Source organism: Athene noctua, chromosome 6 (assembly GCF_965140245.1).
Source record: "Athene noctua chromosome 6, bAthNoc1.hap1.1, whole genome shotgun sequence".
Lineage (NCBI taxonomy): Eukaryota > Metazoa > Chordata > Aves > Strigiformes > Strigidae > Athene > Athene noctua.
In genome coordinates, this window is record NC_134042.1 from 31221286 (window position 1) to 31231939 (window position 10654).

Consider the following 10654-nt stretch of genomic DNA (forward strand, 5'->3'; position numbering starts at 1 on the left):
CTAATAAAGTGTAGAGGCAAAAATGAAAAAGATAAAGAAGCAAGCCAAGTAAGTCAAAATGGATTTATTTGTCCCTCCTTAACAAATGACAGTTACCTTCCATTAAGTTATACCAGCACATAGCGGAGAAAATGATGTGTTGCAGAGAGATAGGGATACCACAGAAGGTAAAAAGGATGGAACCGCTGAAATAAATCCAAGCTGCAGTGACTAGCGCTTCCACCATTCAGCGACAGGCATCAGGTAGATGCTGAGAGACTTTTCTCAAGACACAAGTAGAATTTGAAACAGGTAATATAATACAGTTTATTTACAACAGCATCAGAGCTGTGCTTCACTTTTTGTGTTGTACCATTATGTTAACGGAAGCCTCCCCAATTATTACTGAGCTAATACAGGTTTGGACAGACTAAAAAGACAACAATGGGAAAAAATATTTGAATAAAAATTAAAAATACTGGAAAGGAAAAATATTTCAGAAATACAATTAAAGAACAAAGTTAGAAGGATGGCTCAGCGCCTCCTTCTGGAAGGACACTGAAAAGGTACAGAAAACATAGGAAAGGCTAGTTATGATGAAGGGACAAGAGTAGATTAAGTTTCCTTATTCTGCTACTCTGCCCCTGAAATGCTTTTTCAGGTTATCCTCCAGCTCAGATACTATCTGGTTTTATATGCAGTTATGTAATTTCCATAAATGTAAATGCAGTTCTCTCTAGAAACATTTCTTCTCTTTAAATTTTTATCTGCCTATTCCTACTTTATAATGTGGGACTATGAATGTTTTTGCTTTCAAAAGTGGGGCAAGATGGAACTCCAAATAAGAGTATTTGATAGTGCAACTCAGCCTAGCTCCTATAGTAACAATCCTCTAGGGTCTATAGCCATGGTTTTGCGTGACATCTCAATTGAGATTCCATCAGTTGTATCTCAGTTTAAAGCTTTCTTCCAGAAGTCATGTCTGTGCTCCAGAAAAGTAGACATCTGAAAGAAAGAGGAAATAACAGGAAAATCCAAAGTCTTAAAAATGTCTTCCTGAAGATAAATTACTATTTTTCTTCAAATTTACTCGTAAAATCCTACTTTAAACAAAGTGCCTGCTGACTCTTCCTTTTAGCTTTTAGTTTAGACTAGAAGCTATCAAAAGAGCAAAGTTGGGTTAACTCAGGATTTTAGGTGTCCTGACCTACAAATATTTTACTTTTAAAAATCAGCCAAAAACTACCCAACACAAACAAATACACTCCTCAAACTGAACTTGTCAACATTACGGAAGATGTAGTTTCTAGAAATATTACCCTCTATTACTCTATGCACAATGGTCTCTTTTATCTTCTGTTTAGCAAGGAAGTGTAACTATTGCACATGTGCTTACTGTCCCATAAATAACTACTTCTTAGCTTTCTGATCGTACCCTACCAATTCTATATTTTGTTAGCAAAAGTCCTGATTTTAAAAATATTCCTTTAGCCATCTGCTTAGCCATATGTGCTACACATCACTGAATGTTAGTTTCTATGCAGATTTTATAGACAATATCAGAAACCTTGAATGTGTTTTTGCCCATAATTAGGATTTTACTACCACATTAAATTGATCACAGGTAAAATGTTTCATTTTGGTGGGTTATTTTGATTACAATCAGGCTTCTTGCTGGAAAGTGATTTTATAGGCAATAAATTCAGGTTATAAAGAGCTTCCTTTTTTTTTTTTTATTTTTTTAATTTAATGGCAAATACATTATTTTAAAGGTCACCCTTGTCAGTGTAATAAAACAGATCTCAGGCTAGCAAATGTAAAACATCCTTTGGAGCATCCATCAGTGTTTACACTGCTTTAGGGAATGTTATGTTAGTTGCTTCATCAGTTTCCACTACTGATGATGTCATTGTGGTCAGCTATTACAGTCTGGGTGTAACAGGAGGGGAAAGAAATATCTGAGAACACTTCAGTTGTGATCAGGCTTTCACATCACGTGACAGCATAAGGTTTCCTTTTTGCTTTTCAGGCATCAGAAGAATGTTGGATTTCAAGTAGTGTTACTTCTATCCTTTCTCACTGGAGAAAACAGTGAACTACATCCAGCTGTCTCATACCCATTAACGGTTTGAGACAGAGGTGCATGAGGAAATCTGGATGCAGAATATGTTCCCATACACTCAGTATGTGGGTTTTTTTCCCAATATATTCTGTCTCTCTAAGCTAGAGCTTAAGCACACACAAAAAGCAACAAACCGAAATGAAGCTATTGCTGTGCATATAGAGGAAAGACCAAGTCTCTAAAATACAGGCTTAACTTGTGCATTACAGTATCTATCCTACTCATAGCTTAACTGAGAACCCATCATAAAGCAGCTTTAATATGGTTAATTTATCATATTCATCTTAGAAATAAAGTTGGTTTTTTTCTTTGATGTTGGTGGTATATATGGAGGTGGATAGGATCCTTACTGAAATGGGAAACCTTATATAAGATCCAAAACAGTCCTGTTCAGCTCATCCCTGGTAAGTGTCAAGTGTCATGAAAGAGCATCAAGTCTCTTAAACAGACATTTTAAAAGATATAATTTAATTAAATATTGAGAGTGTTTCGAATACTTCAGTCCTTTTTTTTTTTTTTCCAGTGGGTACAAAATATATTTGTTTCAATACGCTTTCTGTTTAGCTTTTCCTGTTTCACCTAAATAGTTATACATCTAATACTGCGTGAGAGACTGAAATGTCATATGACTGTCTCAAAGCTTGCTTGTGTCTGTGCAAACCTCCAAGAGAAGCTGCTGCAGCCTGAGGATTGGTCTGGGGAGCGTCACCCAGGGAAGCAGGAGTGTGTGAAGGACGCACCCCCCAACCTCTTTGCGGTTGCATTGTCCCGACTCTTTAGACAAGCCTCAAAGTGGCAGAGGTGTGCTGAGCTGGCCCCACCGTGTAGCATTGGTGCCTCTATTGTGTAGGGCAGACCCCATGCAGGCATTGCTAGTGAGCTGACAGGAGGCAAGCGTTCCTGCCCTGAAGCCAGATGCAACAAAACCTGTGGGACCAGAGGAAAAAAAAAAACAAACTAAAGGTGGGCAGATATGCTAATCAGCGGTTACAATGAACTTAAAAAGGCAACAGAGAACTTTGCTCAGTGTGCATCCACAATCGAAGCCAGATCTGTGTGCACCCACCACCAATGAACTGAAGGCTGAGGACCAATGGGACGCCGCTGGATCCATGGTGGTGACTATTCTTGCAGCCCTACCCCTCATCTTTGATTTCTTTCTGTCTTTTCCTTCCATTCTGTCCTATTGCTACCCCTCTTCACTTTTTTAATAATAAAAACCTGGTTTGGGTATATGGCATTTGACCTCATTTGTGTCTTAATCTCGCTCTTAGGATCATATCGAAACCTCCCCCGACACTGGATCAGGACACACTGTCCAAGTGTTAATGCAGGATACAGTGTGCTGAATAGGTTCAAAATGATTTGTGGTGGTTTAGTGTGAACTTCTCTTCATTCAAACTTCAAGTTTTCTGGGGGGAGTAAGTTTGTTTTTTAAAAAATAATGGCCACTGTCCTTTAAAAATAATTAAACCAGAGAATGATAGATGAACAGTTTTAAACAACTATCTGATCACTAGAACCAAATTAATTCTGTGGGATTTTTCTCCTGGAGTACATCTCTGCACATGATCCTACCAAGACTTAAAACAAGTTTAGGAATATCTTGAAGTAAACTTGTACCACTGATATAGATGGAGATGGGTGAGGAAACTCTATTTGAAATCTCTGAGTTGGATCCTATACAAAGGATCCTCGTGAAGGAAAATTATGTCTCTGTCATGTCAACATAAGAATTGGGCATGGAGTGTAAGTGCCTCTGCACTTCATGAAAATTTAAGTTTGGTGTGTCACACCCCATTCAGCTGTACTGTCTGCCTACCATAATAAGCCATAGAAACACAACATATATTTGTGCCAGAACAATATATTTGTACCACAACCACAAAATACACTGAAGATAATAAACCAAAACTTTACAACTTTTTATTTTTAATTAAAGCAACCATATGGTGATATATTGTTGCTACATGGGATTGATTTAAGGTAATATCTCATGAACACTGGAAGCACTGTTGTCTACGAAGAGACCTGATAAATTAGGAAATTTATCTCAAATATATACATAATTTCTTCTTATGTGCTCCTCACTTGCTTTGGGAATTATTTTCAGTTTGGGGTTGGTTACTTAGTTGCTTCAAATGCTTGGTAGAGTTCTGCAACAGATGATTTTTTTCCCAGTAAAATGCTGCGTAAATAACCAATATTCATTAATTGTAATCTGTTGTGTGTGATTTTTTTGGTTGGTTGGTTGGTTTTGGGGTTTTATTTTTTGGGGGGGGTGGGGGGTGGTATTAATAAGTAAGGAACGAGTGATCTGTGTTTTACAGTATTTGCCCAACTGCATGTCCAGTGTTACAAATAATGAAGTATGCCTGGTGGTTCATTACCTCTGTGATCTGACTCAGATTTCCATAACCCTTAGCGTTTCTAATGCAACTCTGTAGTTCAATTCATCCCTATGTTATTTTTTGAAACAAGCACTTTGTCATCTGTTTATACAATGTGGAAATGCATTTTAATTGCCTCACATAAATTTATGACAGCATACTTTATCCTCTTTTTTTTTTTTTTTTTTTAGCCTTAACAGCAGTGTTCAAGTTTATATTGCAAAGATTTTTCATTAAAAACTCTTTTAGGCTACAGTATATTGGGCTGGCTGGCTCCCCTCCAGTAAGTGGGATGAGAAGGAGAAAGGAAAAAGCTCCCTGTCAGTACTTGACAGGCCCAGTCTATTGATTATTTTTGTTTAATCCAGGGTAGTGCTACTTTAATAGTACTATACAATATGTCAGGGTTCTTTATAACTTTCTGATAAAACTGGAAGGTTAAAAACCTTGATAATCCTTTTGTACCTTATAGTCTGTGGGAGAGCTGAGGGTTTTTTTAGACTAGGGAGACCTTTTTTTTCCTCTCTTTTTCTGTCTTTTTTTTTTTTGTTCTCAGGCTCATGCTTTCAATACGGCAGTAAAAATTGAATGCAGGGAATTATTCACAGTCTCAGAAGATGTAGGACAAGCATCAGTGACCTGAGGCTAAGGAAGGAAATGTTTAGGCTAGACATTAAAAAAAGATTTTGATCTGTATGGGGCAAATGGCTAAGCTCCTGAGGGAGGCTCTGAAAGCTACATCAGAGCAACTATCAGAGGTCAGCTAGGACACTAGCAGGTAGCAAGAGGTTGGACATAATGAAAACAAAGTTTTCTTATAACTTTGTCCCCTGTTTTCACAACTTGGTTGTGCCGCTTTTTGACTCTTATATACAGATTGACAGCACAGATGTCTACTTTTTTTCAGGACTGACTGCCATACAGTCAGCTTGTCTTCTCATGCAAAGCTGACTCTGGCTACAATATATAAAAAAGAATTGCTTCAGCATGGAGCTTCTTCCCATGTTGAATCTTACATTTCATTCTAAAAGCACATATTGGCAATCACAATTCATATGTGAGATTAATGCATATAACTATTTTTCATTTTTGTGAAACTAGATTTGAAGATGGCAAATCGTTCTGGAGTGATAATGAAGCTATGAGTGCTGACTCGATTTCTCACTTAAGCCTATCTTTGGGTGCTGCAATGATAAGTGCTGCACACTTAAGATAGCCAGCTGGTAGCTCTAGGCTTGGCTAGTTTTTGAAGGATGCATGAATAATCGAAAAAAAGTTTGCTCAAGAGGGTGAATCAGAGCGAGAACCTAACTTCTGCATCAAAAAGCTGTTAAGGGTGATCTCGGTGTGTGATATCAATAAGATGAGACCTGTAAATTAGCCTTATGATAGCTGTCTCCATATGTTTTGTGGTTTTGATACTTTAAAGTTTTATTTTTTGTTTTGTGAAAGTAAAGTTATTACAAACATAATTCTGAGAACAGTATTAAAGACAGAAGAGAGCTTTAGACTCATGTGGTTTGGTAAGATTTTTTTCTAGTATAGAAGAGATCTTTCAATGTTTTCTAAAAATTTTCAGAAGCTGTATTAATCAAGTCCTCTTTGGTGTTTTTTTCTCCACTTGGATTTCTTTAGAAAGAATGCATTAACTGCCATGTTTTTTGCAATATACTTTGTCCACAAGCTTTCCTTTTTAAAGGTTAGTTTAGGGTGGTTTCTATGATTTTATTGATCACTGATTGACTAGGGGTTTATGAACTTTACTCCAGAGTGAGTGCTGGAAACTGGCATTATATGGTATGTACAGTATAGATTTAACTTGCTTTCCTCACGTTTCCTTGAGTTTAAAGCACACCTGCTACAAATTCCATTTGTGGAATAGAATACATCAATAATTCAGAATCTTTGCACCAGATTTTGTGGCTCATCTGCCATATGGAGAAATGTTAAATGAAGAGGTTAAGGCAGAAACATTTGTATAATTTTCATGTATTTCATAACTAAACCAACTCTCATACTGTGAGGTTGATGTATTAATCATCTAGTACTACGTCTGCTGTAGAAACACTCTGAAACAACTAAACTTTAGAGGGGGGAACAGATTTAGAATGTGCTGAATTCTAATTGGTATACTATAGTTTTTTATTTTTGTAGTTCTACCTATTTATAGAAGCATCTGATTGCACACCACAGGAATATTTAATGGCAAACTGCTTTAGAATAATATTTCAGTGTGATGCCCACTGTTTTTCTTTGCTATAGGGAAGAAGTGAACAAATATACTAGAACAACATTGAAATAAAGTATTTAAATAAAAGATAGCAATGAACCAGGACCAAGCATTTTGATTTTGCAACAATAAGCTGAGTTTCAGCATCCAGATGCAGGCTTTTTGTTCTCTCTCTTGACATTCTGTCTCCAAATCTCTCTTTGAATGACAGAAAAATCTCAGACCTTTTAAGGAACAAAGTAAGGTCATAAATTAGCTGAATTCACAGGGTAAGTACAAGCTAATCAACTGAATAATATTGAATTATGTGGGCAAGATGAGGGGTGCTAAAACAGTACAGCTTGAGTATGATCTTGGAGACTAAAGATGGTTATGAAGAGAGACAGACCAAAGCTGGCATCATGGGAAGAGTCTGTAAAGAATCTTCCTTTCTAGTTAAACCTATATAGCTCTTGTATGTTCTTTGCTGATCTTATTGGTTCTTATTAGACTTAATTTGAACAATAAAAAAAAATTTAAATCTGATGTCTTTCCTTATTTGCTGAATCCAGCCAATATAAATAAATGAAGTAGCAAAAAAAAAAAAAAAAAGAACAAAATATATACACACATATGTGTCCAAAGTTCTTCCTCACACAGTCTGAAATTTCCCAATTGTAAGATAGCAGCGGATTCTGGAACAATGTTTCCATGCTCTGTCTAGATAAACTGCCACTTCACCAGTGCTGTTAAGTACTTCAGACCACTGCTTTCACTCTTACACTCCTGTTAGCTGTCATTGCCCTCTGTGCTTTGGCATTCATCCTCAGTTTTTGGAATATTACACATATCTTTACTGTCTCCCTAGGGAGATCAAAGGGCTTGAAATATGTAAAATGGTTTACCCACATATTCCTCTCCTTTACTAACTGACCTCTAGATCCCTCAGATAAAGACACATCACTGACAGCACTTTTTAGTGTTCCTCAGATTAATGAAGAAAGGACTTGTGGCAATATGAGGCACATTAACTTAACTCTACAGTTCAATCATTGATTTTCAAAAATATGCAATGTGTTTGGTTTTTTTGAGACTTAATTCTTAATTCTCAAAAATTTAAAAAAACATATTCAGGAAGGATATGAAGGTTAATCAAATAACTGTTTTATTGTAATATCTTGTTGTAAATACAAGATTGCAAGGATAAAATAGGAAGAAAAAAATTATATGGAGAAGACAGTCACATCTGTTGAAAGAGTAAATCTTGATTATGAAGCACATCTTTGATAAAGTTTATTTTTTTACTGTTAGGTGGTCCATGATAGAAGTTATTTATGAACTGCTGACACATCATTTGGAATAAATATGTCCAAATGCACAGTGTATACAAATGATTTACTGACTAGAGGTGGAGGACAGTCCTTCACTGTCAACTATGTTTTTTCCACCTAATGAAAAAGAACAATTGGGAAGAAAAGTTTTTCCCTTTGAGGCTAACTTATATACATAAATTTTGAATGTATTAAGAATGAAAGTTGCATTCAGCATGAATAAAAATTATTCATCACTTTTAGCAAATTATTTCATGTCTTTAAAAGTTTTGTTGGCTGAATTTCTTTATTAGCCTGCTTCCTGTTTTGGAGCACTGGACATTTAACTGTAGGATGATATATGATTTCAGGGTAAAGCACTGAAATAGTTAGTATTCATCAAATGGAAGAGGAGGAAGGCCAGTTTTCCAGGTAACTAAAATTTGTGAATTGTTTCAGAAATTCTTAAGTGATTTTAGGTCAAATTAAAATATTGTCGTGTCAGTCCTGGATATTTAAATACTTTTACTACTCTGAGTACACCAAGAAATGCTTCCTCCAAATGTATCTCGACCCTTCACTGGAGAAACATCCTCTGGGGATGGATATTAATTATAAAGTGGAAGGAATTAATGAACAGAGGGTGAAATTCAAGAACAAAAACCAGTAACTCAAGGCTTTTCTCAAGTATTGTTTTGGTATGAATTTTGAAACTGTGACTCAATTTTTTTGGTCTCTTTCCCTTATGATTTATGATTGCTGAAGAAAATTAAAATTTAGAGAACACAGACCAATTTTTGGTCTCATGTTCTAATTCTGGAAGTGTACATCTAGTCACACTTTTTTATTTCTTTATATTCCTGTTTTGTTTCAATTTTTAATACAGCCAATATATTTAAAAAGTAACAATCAACAAAATTTGAAGCCTAAAAGTAGAATTTGTCTTTCCAAAATCCCTTTTCCATAATTCAAACCAGTTATAGCAATTAAGAGTAAACATTATATTGGCTTAAAAGAAATGGATTTCTGAGTCTCAAAGTCTTCTTTTAATGAATGTACAGTGACTTTCTCTTTCATAAAGAAAATTTTGACCTGGTCATCTTTAATAATAGCTTTAGATCTTGAGTTTCTTTGCTATCTCTTTACCTCATAAAAGAATCCAAAGCAAGCATCATGTTACAAATTTAACACAACAAATCAACACTTGAAGTAAGGGTAGCTGTCAACATATAATAAATCCTAACGATAGTTCTGCATTTGACCATGCTTTCAATCATGCAGGATGCTGAATGGTAGCTTATTCTGACTTTCAGATAGCTTGTTTGGTTAAACAAGGATTAGGTGACTGGAATTAAATTCAACGTGTACATTGCATTATGGACAATTCACAGGTTCACAGAGCTGATGAACAATTTAGGTTGGAAGGGACCTCAGGAGGTCTCTACCTTGCCTTTCTGCTTGAAGCAGGGTCAGTTGTGAGGTCAGATCAGGTTGCTTAGGGCTTTGTCCAGTCAGGTCTTGGAAAACTTCCAAAGATTGAGACTGCACAGCCTGTCTGAGCAACCTGCTCTACTTCCTGGTAGTCCTCATAGTGAAAACATTCTGAACCCTCCTCAGTGTATAACCATAAAAACCTACTTAGGACAGGGCAAGATGCAGCTAAATAAGACGAGATTTAATTTTATATGTTAGCATATTATTTAACTGTTATTGTCACATAAGATCATAAAAGGCATATTTTCCTTATCATTCATTTATTCAGTCCAGGACTCTGCCTTCAAAAACCTAAATGATGAAAGGACCCACATCCAGGATTTGTGAATACTTTTAACTCCATGAGAACTTTAACTTATATTATTACCCAGGAGGAAACATTACTGCAATACTATAGTTTTTTTGGGTAGGCAGGTGGTAGCAGCAGATGGAAGATACATTTATTGCCTTGTATATCCTCACCAGTGTGTGATCAAAACACCTGGGTTTGGAAAACAGTCAGTTTAAACACAGTGCTTTGGAATAGATTCAAACGCTTTTCACCATTCATGCATCCATCACTTTCAAATTATAGACGAGAAAATCTTCTGAAGGTTCACAGTTACTCAGGTAAACACCTGAAAGTTTAAAACAGCTGGTCAACAAATCTCAAAGCAAGAATGTGATTCAAGATTTCACAATATGAAATTGTTACAATTTCATAAATATTCATCTTTTTTTTTTTTTTTTTTCCCTGAGTTAAAACTGATATTTGAAAAGCACAACAAAAAGTGCAAATAGACACCAAAACATCCTACATATTTGAAACTTCAGTAAAAAGGTCTAATTAGTAGTAAAAAAGTGGATTTCATGAAAAAGCTTATTACTCATATGAAAGAGTAGGTTCTTACAGAGATATAAGTAAGACTTTAAAAATATTATTATTATTATTATTATTATTATTATTATTATTATTATTATTATTATTGTATTTATTTTAAGTAAACACTGTAAAATACCTGGCCACCTGTTTGCAGATATTATGGATTCTATCCATCTTCGATTAAAAAGACAGTGAACTTACCGTTAATCAGAATTAACATCTTTGTAAGAGGCAATCTGGGAAAATAGGTTAGGAAGAGCTCTGAAAATAATATATTTCAGTGTTTTC